The following is a 9,911-nucleotide window of genomic DNA, read 5'->3' on the forward strand; positions in this document are numbered from 1 at the left end:
CTGGAGGAGCGGTTCGGGGGTCCCCGCTCCGCTCCGCGGGCGGTGGCGCGGCCCGGAGTCCTGAGTGAGGCGGGCAGGGGCAGCGTTTGCCCAGGGCGGGGCGAGGTGAGAGTGCCCTATTTGGGAATGAGGGCGGTGGGGTCATGTCACTGGACCCCCCCAAGAAGGAAAAGGGGAGTGCTGACTTCGGTGAACCGCCAGCCCCGGTGCGTGCCCACCCAGGCACCCTTTGCCTTGCCTGGGCCCAGGCCCTCCGGAATACCCTGGCTCGCGTTCCTCCCCGAGCTCCTGGGGACTCCGCGGACCACCACACTGGGTGCCCGGGTTTGTGCCCAGGGTGCCCCAGAGCCCCAGCTGTTCCCGCCTGATGGCTGCCCACGAGTGCTGGGTCCGGCATTTGCATCTTAGGCTGCAATCTGGGGGATAAAGACACCTCATCCGCAGATAGCTCAGACGCCTCACCATTCCCAGACAACCCCTTCGGCTCCCTTGTTTCGTTCCCACCAGCTATGCTGACATCCCAGGTGAAACGCTAGCATCCCAGGAGAGCACCTCTGCCACCCACTCTGAGAACCGAGAACCACCTGCCCACCGGTGAACTACTCTAAGAGCACCTGGGGCTTCAGAGGCACTTGGGGGCTGAAACAAAACGTGTCCATAGCTTGAAGTTGGTGGCACCAGAGGGAACAAACACCAGTGCGAGTCCCTGGTTTCCAGCTCCCCCCACCCCACCCAGTGGTTTTATTCCGGGGTTTGCGGACACGTAGCAAGCGCGCATCTTCTCTGGGTGCGGAGGAAACAGTGCATTGTGGGAAACGCACAGAGCCGCTCGAGAGGAGAGACAGCCAGCAGGGAATGAATGCACCGTCACGTCAGTCGTTCGACTCCCGCTTAGGAGCAGAAAAGACGGAAGTGGTGTCGAGGGGGACGGAAATGAAAATGATAAGCATTTGGGGATAAAAATCACAAGTTTCTAACAATGCTTTCCTTCCCACCTTCCTGTCGCGAGCTATGATATGTGGTTCTGTTGGTACCGAAACATGTGAGAAGACCATGAGAATCTTTTGAATTCCCATGGCGGTAACAGCCATCACAGTCATCTGCCCTCCACAGTGGGTCCAGAGACTGGAAATGGCCTTGCAGATGATTCTGTCCACCTGCCAGATGGCACCACCGCCCAGATGCTTGCAATTTTGTCAAGGTGGAACCTAGGTGCAGGCAGCCTGTCCCAAGCCCTGTGATATCCGTGCCTGGGGCGGAAGGCCCGTCTCCTCCCTCTCACTCCACTCACACACTGTTGTAATTGAATGGGGCACGAAGTTGAAAGCAGCCTGAAGTCAGTTGCGAAAGACGGAAATTCATCTTGAGTTGAGTTGGACAAAAATGAAAATATATTCACTGGCGTAATTGACAAGTTCATAATTAAGACCCAGGTATGTCTTCATTTCTTCTGTTTCCTTCTGTATGGATTCGTTTTCCTACTGGCAGCCTCGGGCTTACATCCTTGGTTTAGATCCTAGAGGAAAAAAGATGTATCTTTTCCCCAATAACTGGGACAAAAGCATGGAGGACACATCCCTTTGGCCTGTCTGGCCCACCCCTGAATCAAGCTTCACTGTCCAGAAGGATGGAACACACTGATGGATGAGGCCCAGGGACTAAAACTGGCCCAGCGGTTCCCAAAGAAGAATAGACTTCTTTTCCCAAAAGGGCAAATGGTAGCGAGCAAGCAAGAAGGAGAGATACAGGCATAAATTATACTGAGGTCATGTCAGTTATCGGGAACCCTGGGCAGACAGGGCTTTGTATTTGGGGAGTGATTTTCTTCCCTCTCTTCAAGATCTGCCTCATAAGTAGCCATTGTCTCATGAGACTGTTTCTTCTCTCTCGTTCCTTTCTGCCAGGGGCCGGGCCTAAGCTGGGTGCCAGCCTGAAATGAGACTTTGATTGGCAGCTCGGGACCTAAGCGTTGGGAAGGGACAGACTAGACCGGAACCCTCTCGATGGCTCCCACGATGATCTTAATATGTAACCCTCTCTCTCATTTGCGTCTACCCGCAGTCGGGTCTAGCTTTTATTTTAAGGATAGTAAGATGGAAATATTGTAGTAAAACATCCAATGTGTTTTCTTGGTGCTGTACTAATTACTGCCAAGAGTGGTTTTGTCTGCAGCCCCCGCATTTTGTACCCCCACAGTAGGGCTGAGCAATAAAGGGCTGTCTGCTGTCCAGCAGAAAAAACAGATTAATAGACGTTAATAGAGCCTTCCAGAACAGAGCCATTAACCAGCGACTCGCCATAATTGAATAGCAACTGCGCTACATTCTAATTTCACTCACCAGGTGATAAGTTGATTTTACAGTTGATAATTTAACTTCTATCACATAAAAATGTCATTTGGCTGAGTCAACTTTCTTTCAAATATGAATTTCCATTGAAAAACACACTAATGATGAAAGGAAAGGAATGTTTATCACTGTGTCAGAAACGCAAGGCCGACTTAGGGCCACTTCTACCTGGACGTGGCGTCCTGGCTGACGGCCCAGGCTACCTCGCCAGACGGGGAGGGGGCTGTTCGTTTCCCACCACGTCCCAGCCACGTGGCAACACCAGCTCACCGTGCCTCAAGCCTCCCAGCTTTAAAATGCATCTAACACACGCAGGGAAGAATAAGCGACGTAATCCACGTAAAGTGGCGCCATGCCCGGCACGTAGTAGGTGCTTCCTAAACGTTAGCTTTGGTAACTGTAAAGAAACCAGTTTTATAATGCGGTACATAGTCATCTGAGCGGTGACGCCCCCTCACTCGGCTCGTGTTCCACTGAATGGAAAACACTCGCTCCCATTGTGCTACTTTGTTCATCTTAGTCAATCAGAAGACACGTGCACTCGTGTCTGGCTCGAGATGAATTTCACTCCAGCGGCCACAGCGTTTCAGCTCCTTACTCCATCTCTTCTGCATTGAGATGACTTTACACCCAGAAAAGAGCTCAATCAGTTCAAGTTAAACAGAGTGCAATAACTTGGTAGTAATTCTGAAATTGGATGCTAAAATATTACCTCTTCATTTCCTTAAGGGCTTAGAAATAAAGCGGACCACCGATTAAGATGGCTTTTGAGTCGATCCAGTGAATAGAGCAATGTATTCTAGTCCATTGCTGCTACCTTTGCTTTAGCAAGTTAATGACACAAAATGCAGAGGTGAGCATTCCAGCCGCAGTGTGCATAGGGATAAAGACAGGAACGTGGGTGTGCCCACCCACGAGTGCGCATATGATGTGATCATTTGCGTTTTCTGATTGGTTTGCTGGGTTCGGGTTCACTGCCCCCTAGGATTAGCTTATAATACAGGAGTGCCCTCTACTGAGCTTCTCGTATAATAAAGGGAGGCCTCTACAGAGGCAGATTTGCCTAGTGCCTAGTAAATGTTCACTCCGTATTTACCGAATGAATGAATGAATGAATGAATGAACGAACGAACAAACGAGTGACTCCCTAACCTGGTTCTCTGTCTAGGGCTGCGGGACTAGATTTCTTCGGGAATAAAGGAGGCCAGCTGGGCAGAGGAAGCAATGAGGCCTGACGCAGCCGGAGCCAGGTGATCCAGGATCGAGGTTTTGTCAGGTGAGAATGTTTCTGGAACGAAGTTGCCGCCCACACTCCCGGAAGTCATGAGGAGTCCCAGGCAGAGAATGTCTTTGTCACTGGAGAGACGCTTTCTTAACTCAAGGGGAAGTGCCAGCCTCAGACTGCACGAGGAAGGGACTGAACGGCACTGGTTCCAAAGGGGGGTTTTATGGATGGGGCAGTAGGTTTCAGTGGAGGCAAATAGGCACCTGTGATGCTTGTCATGGCCTTGCGCTTCATTCGAGTCGCCCACAGCCTGGACATAAAAAGGACCCACTCTTCTATTATCCGTTCAAGTTCATGGTTTTAACGAAACAAAACAGTTCAGAGCACCTTATTTTTCTATTTTGTGAAGCAACAGCGTTGAGACGATGTAGGTCCTCGTGTTCCCAACTGTCGTTACTAAGATCATTTTGTAGTTGTTGCTATTTTTGGTTTAAAAAAAAAAATAGCTAAAAGATTTTTTCCCCCATCCAAGTCTTCATTATCAATTGTCAATCTTGATTATGTGCCCGAAATAGGAATGATAATTTAGAAGTCATTATCTTTCCTATTGCTGTTATTTTTGGATAAGAGTCTTGTGTAAGATGGTTTTAAACCTCTCCATACAACTTAAATTTCATCTCTTGAGTGAACTTTTATCAAAGACGTTAAGATTCGACACTTTGGAACTCTGAACTCGGGTCTACTAAAATGACAAAACTATCAATGCTAGCGCCTTTTCAGCTGAAAGAGAAGAAGAAGGTTGGTATGCAAAAGTTCTTCCTGATTCCTTTAATAATTCAATCACTGTAATTAAATTTCTACTCTAAAAGCTCTAGCAAAGAAAGAGAGAGAGAAGAAAAAAAGATGCATAATACATACTGGTGACTGGAGCCCTGAACTGAAAAATATTTGATGGAGACAGATTACTTTCAACTCTCCTCCCTCCTCCCCAGGTGGACTGCAACGCCTATTATTTTCATTTAATTAAAACCTGGACCCAAGAGAGAGGAAAACAATTGCGCTTTTGTGCTTCCGCGGAGCCCTGTCGGTCCTCCTTACTGGGTGGAGGAGGACAGATCGTGTTTGCCAGCTCTCCCTTTGTCCACTGTGTGGTCACTGAGGATGACGCTTCCCTTTTAAGACAGCAGTTGGCTTCTCGTGGAACTGTCCCCTACGTGGATATGGTCCAAGCCTCTGAAGAGAGCTCTCGGCTGCTGCTCTCGTTCGAGATACAGCCGCTTAAGATTGTTATATTCTCTCATGAGTTATACGGCGCTTATGGAGTCAAATACCCTGCTTCATCAATCATAGAAAAATCCCTTTTACTTCCTGGCTCCCATCCCCTCCGATCTCCTCAATCTGCTTTCCTAAGGCCATGGATGACCGAAGGAAAAACTCAGAGGCCTCCTGGCTCCCTTCTTGCCTGGACTTTCAATTAACCACGTTGATCGCTCCAGCCTTTTAAAAATTTTTCCCCTAGGAAAAGTGACTGGCCGGGCTAACTGGCAGTACCTTCTCTTACCTTTGCTGCTCCATGTGCTGCCCCTACGATGCAGGCGAGCATCATGCCGACGACCATCGGGAATAGTCAGAGGTTCAGGGATACATCACTGCCCACGACCCCCAAACGCACAGCTATAAAATCATGCTCTCCTCCCTGTCTCTGATCACGGCCACTAGACTGTCTCCTTGGTCATCAGTCCACAGCATGTCGGTGGCCCCTCGTGATGGGGCGTGGACCTTCTCCTCCTCTCGGCTCTCAGTAGTCGATCCCACGTGCTTCTCACGATTTCTCACTCACTGTCACTGCCATGAGCCAGAGAGCTCGCCACAGAGGACTGATCTCTCTAGATGCGTCTCCTCCAGGATTACTGACAAGGGCATCAAACCAGCGCCAGACAGTAGACAAACGCGCTCCTCACACCCAGTCAAACAGAGCCCAGAGCATCCTATTTCAGAAATGGTTCTAGGAATTAATACGACGAGCCCTTTAAAATCACACGTATTGGTTTTTCTTCTATATAAGATGGTTGCCTTTATTTACGTCTTTGATGAATGTGGTATTTCCTTTTTTTTTGCACGCAGAAGGAGCCAGCTTTACCCAGGCACAGGACACTGTCCACTCTGCTTACTTCCCAGGGGAAGATGGTGGCTAATCTGACAGGCTCAAGCCTAGTCCATCATTGGTCACATTTCATTGTGATCAGTGAAGGGACATGCATCCAAGAGTGGCTTCAGTGTCTATGCCCTTCCAAGGACAGGTAAGCTCTGTGGGACCGGCCTTCTTACATTCATGGGTAGACAAGGGCAAGTCGACTTAGATCCTTGGCCTCGGCTGCTTTCTTCAATCTAGCTTCTGCCTCAATGTTCTAGAAATAGGTGGGACGTCGGATACTAGCGTTTGCCCAGCGGCATAAAGCGACACCGCCTGGTCTATACAAAGGAGATGACAAGTGAAGGGATTTAGGCCCCAATCCCAAGTCTCCACCTCTCACATGACCCGGAAGAACATTCCAGTAAAGTGACACCTAAAATGGAAGGTAAGGAGACGTGACCTCTACCCAACAATAGAGAAAATTCTAAGGGGAAAAGAGACCAAGATAAAATGAAGGGACACGTGGACGAAAAAATGAAGGCGCAGGAAGGTGAGTCTAGTTCCTCCTTCTTCTCTCCCTCTCCTTTTTCTTATGTTTGATATTTTCATCCCAAAGACATCGCAAGCTTAACGGAGGGTCCAGCCCATAATTTGCTCACAGTAGAACGAGTTTTTCTCTCTTGAGAAACTGACGTTCAAGAGAATTAAGATAGACTTGATTAAATCGATCATTTTAAAGTGGTTTTTGATTAGGTACAGTACACAGTGTAACGTTCAGAGGGTAGCCAAGTGTCCTCGGTAGAAAGGAAGTCCCTTTTCCTGTCTCCCCCACCCCCTCTATCCACAGCTGCCCTCCTTGGAGGTGACACAGGCATCAAGGGCTTGTGTCTCCTTCCAGATACTGAATGACTCTTTTTCAAAGCTAAACCTTAGAGAAAGTGTATTTATGCTTCTCTCAAAAAATGCTAAGCACAGGAAGCAAATTAGAAAACAGTATCACAAATTAATCGGGTAGCAGGTAGTCCGGAAGAGCTAAAATATGGCCATGAAACATCAGGGCAAAGAACTCTGGAGAGAAAGTGTGAACTTTTAGGAGACGGGACTAAACTATCAGCCCCATTCTGCAGCAGTTACTGAAGATCACCAGCCCCACCCCGCCCACGCCCTGAGCCCAGAGGGACCTCTATCCCCAAGAGCTGCTGAGCGCTGAGTTCACTTGGTGGCACTCCTAGGGCATCCTATGGTGTCAATGGATGCCCACTGCCCAGAATACTGGGCTGCAGGCTTCCCATGGTGCCCATGGACGCCCAGGGTCCAGAATTCTGGGCCTCTGTGCCCTCCTCATCTGCTGCTGTCCCAACAACCGGCTGGCCTTCTAGAAGCTCCTCTCCCTGTCTCCTGCGTCTGGACCTTTGGCTGCTGGTCGAGTCTTGTCTGGCCTGGATGCAGCCCCGGTTCTTCTGATCTGTGATGGACTGGTGTAGACGGGAAAAGCAAGGCTGACAGAAACCATAACTCCTCCGGCTTTCCAGCCTGTTACGACCCAGAATGAAAAGATAAAGAAAAACAAAAGCAAAGAAATGAGAGTAAATTTAATTTCTGTGGTCGAAGAAGCTCACTAGCTCTTATTGAATCCTAGCTTATTTATCTAGTGTTTCTTAACTTAATTTCCAGCCTGCTGCTCATGGGCCATGTCTTTGTTATGATTTTATCTGGTGCTAAGTGGGCAAAATAACTAAATAAAAACAACTCGAGGTTTTTCTTTGACAAAGAAGTCATGAAATCGAATATAAAAATTAAGCCTAGACTTTGGGGCAGAATGATGATTTGAGAAACCAGGGTTCAAATCACATGCAGCCAAAAGGCCAGAGTTGGCTGCAGACAGGCATGGTCCATGAGAGGCTGTTTGCACTGGCCAGAAACTGTGACAAAAGTATTAAATAATCTAAGATACTCCCGTGCAATGAAAGACTTCAGAGCTTCAAAAGGAATGGGATGAATCTGTGTGTGTTGTCATGGTTACGATCACTCAGATATTGATAAATCAGAAAAGTGCAATACACAAATACTTCCTTCTTGATGAAAAATTGTGTGTATCTATGTACACACACACATATATGTACACATATGTTTGAATGTGCGTGTATCCTAGTAGATGGATATGTAGCTATATGGTACACATGGGAATTTTCCAAAAAGAAATGCAGGAAGACAAGAAATGACTAGTAGACGTTATCTCTGGACAATGGAACTGAGTATGTGGATGGAAAAGAGACGTGGTTTACCATATACCTCCCGCATTGTTTGAATTTGCTTTTCACGTGCATGAAAATATTTTCATAATAACAAAGAACGCATGCACAAAAAAGAAAAAAAATGCCTGCATGCATGTTCAAATTTCAAAAGCTCTAAATTCTGCCCTGCATTCAAGAAAGAATTAAATATAACACACATCCAGAGACTGAATTACCGCAGCAACCGACGTCAAATATCCATAAATAAGTGATTCATGTCCAGCTGCATAGAACCGTGAAAGTGACCTTCGGGTATGACCTAGACGGGGCCTGAGAAGCATTTCCCCGGGCGAACTGATGGACAGCACCCTTCACCTTGAGAGCTGCTATTCTGCTACCTCAAGGTCAGGCCACAAGGGTAAACGTAACATTAACATTTAGAAGTGCTTTCCCCTGGGGGCGGAAGTGGGGAAGAGGGTTAACCCTTCCAAAACCCTTAACCTTTGGGGAAGGTGTCATCCTGCCAACATCCCAAGCTCTTTGCAGGTTTTCAAAAGATCCTCTCCAGGGCTGACCTTGAATAGAAAACAGTGGGCTGAACTATGCCCATGGAGACATTGTGAGCCGTTACTTAAAAATTAAGACTTCTCCCTTCTGCTGTGCGTGCATGCAAATGCTCTTTCATTATGTCGCTTAATCTGCATATAGTTACCACCTTATCACAGGAAAGCAGAGGAGAAGTAGCCTCCAGCAGTTCGGGTAGGTATTGGAGAACTGACTTTGCACACTTCCCCTCCACCACGCACACCCATATGCGCACACCCATATGCACCTGTGTGCTGCCTGGAATGGGCCAGGCAGAGCAGAGCCCGGCGATGCTCGGCGAAGAGCGAGCCGAGAGGAAGAGGTGGCTCGTGGACATGTAGGCGGAGCTTCCTGCGGGAACAGAGGACGCCTTTCCTTTTTAAAGGACGTGTGTTATTTACGTATGGGTCCTGGCCGCCCACGAGGTAGATAGACATTCTCCATATTGCTAATGTGCGCCGTGCCGATGGTCTCCCCTTCATGCGTCAACGCTTCTTGTGGAAGTAACGTTTTTCTGAAAAAAAAACAAAAACAAAAACCATCCTTCCAGACCATTTTTACTTTTGACTTCTTAATGCAGTTGTATGAGGAACGGAAACGTTTAGAATGAAACATCACCACTCAGGGAGCAACCGAGTCTGACCAGGGTCATCGACCGTGTCATCATGCCCGGTATTGATCACGTCTGCTCGTGTCGATCTGGCTTTTGCCCTCTCTACAGTAATTTTTGTAAACTCCCTGCTTTTTATTTCTTTTCAGGCTACCGGAAAGACCCAAGCTACCTGAGCCTCGTGCCTTCTTAAGTCAAATGGCTGAAATCACCATTTCTTCTGACTTTTTTTTCTGTTTTCTTTTGTCGAAGTCACTCTCCTGATAAACGCTCTCTGCAACGAAGCATTAATTTTTTAAAAATCCTGTGTTCGGATGGCTTGAGGTGGGTTTTTTATAGTCCCTGAGCAGTCAGCATTGGAAGCGGGTACCTAGCAGGAAACAATATACCAATATAAGTAGCCAAAGATTATCACCTCCATGGTTAATCCTGTTTCTCCCAATGCTCTGGATCTTTATTTTGCTACTCCTCAGATTACGTCTGCTGAAGAAAGCTCCCTAAGTTGTTAAGTGAATTGCCGAGCATACGATATTTTCTTTATATTAGGTGCGCGTGGAGGTGGTTACACAAGTCACTCCGTAACATTTATTAAGATTTGAGTGTGCCCACACCATTGGAGCATTTGAGTATGGGTGACCATGAGGGGAATCTGTTTACGTCCGAGGCGTGACGCCTCTACTCAGGAAATGTGTTATCTGGTTGGCGAGTTAAGTAATTACACGTTCGGAAAACACATCTCCTTCATTTCTCTTCAGATTGTTTTTCTTTCTTCTAA

At 47.5% G+C, this 9,911-nt stretch overlaps 1 long non-coding RNA gene across 4 annotated transcripts in view; it reads left to right on the forward strand.

Moving 5' to 3' along the window:
* The first annotated feature begins 15 nt into the window (after window positions 1-15).
* The window catches only part of LOC112478329, an 11,753-nt gene continuing 1,857 nt past the window's right edge, over window positions 16-9,911 (forward strand). For 2 of the 4 annotated variants that reach the window (XR_003045784.1, XR_003045783.1), the window contains exons 1-4: window positions 16-3,624; window positions 5,698-5,873; window positions 5,986-6,152; window positions 9,286-9,460. This is a non-coding gene — a long non-coding RNA (uncharacterized LOC112478329). Of the gene's footprint in view, window positions 3,625-5,697; window positions 5,874-5,985; window positions 6,153-9,285; window positions 9,878-9,911 lie in introns of those variants that run through there. The other 2 variants (XR_003045782.1, XR_003045781.1) reach the window with 2 other exon arrangements.

Source organism: Pteropus alecto, unplaced genomic scaffold (assembly GCF_000325575.1).
Source record: "Pteropus alecto unplaced genomic scaffold, ASM32557v1 scaffold143, whole genome shotgun sequence".
Taxonomy (NCBI): domain Eukaryota; kingdom Metazoa; phylum Chordata; class Mammalia; order Chiroptera; family Pteropodidae; genus Pteropus; species Pteropus alecto.